Source organism: Corvus brachyrhynchos, unplaced genomic scaffold (genome assembly GCF_000691975.1).
Source record: "Corvus brachyrhynchos isolate BGI_N302 unplaced genomic scaffold, ASM69197v1 scaffold378, whole genome shotgun sequence".
NCBI classification, from domain to species: Eukaryota; Metazoa; Chordata; class Aves; order Passeriformes; family Corvidae; genus Corvus; species Corvus brachyrhynchos.
Genome location: NW_008239768.1, coordinates 8,328 through 8,989, shown reverse-complemented (window position 1 = coordinate 8,989; position 662 = coordinate 8,328).

The window sequence follows — 662 nt, the reverse complement described above, 5'->3', positions numbered from 1 at the left end:
CCCCCCAAGCCAAGCAGCAAGGCAGGCTGTGCACCCTCCTGCTGCCCCGACGTCCCTGGGGGCCGCGGAGTCCTGTGATTGTGCAGGGTGAGGCAGCGCAGGCTCTGTCTGTGGAACCGGGGGGGTTTTTCTGGATCCACCATCATTTGCCCCGGAAGCCCAGTCAGCGGGGTCCCCCTCGGACATTCCTCCGTCACTCATCACTGAAATAGGCGATCCAGCCCTGCTATCACAGTCAAGGTCTGTCAGCAGAATAAATAACGAACGCCAGGTTTTGTATAATTCTAATGCTGCTGGGTCCCCAGACGGGAGCTCGTGTCGGACAGCACAGCCAAGTTCCTGCCATAAGGCAAAGTCCAGGGCACTATCTCTGTCCATGGAAATCCCTTTTAAAGTAGCCCAGTCTAATAATTCCCAAACTGAGTTTTCAGGAATGGAGGTGTGAAATATGCTAAACACACCTTTCCAGACCAGTACCACAGCGTCGGTTTGTGAGCCACTGTTCACAATTTCTCAGTTCTGTCGGACTTCCCAGCCCCAGGGGGGAAGGGGAACAGCGTACCTCTAGAGCAATTCAGCTTGGCTTGCAGCAGCAGGACATGTCAGAGAGTGCAGATCATGTCGGGCAGCACCAAATATTACCGCAGGCCTGGTTCCTACGG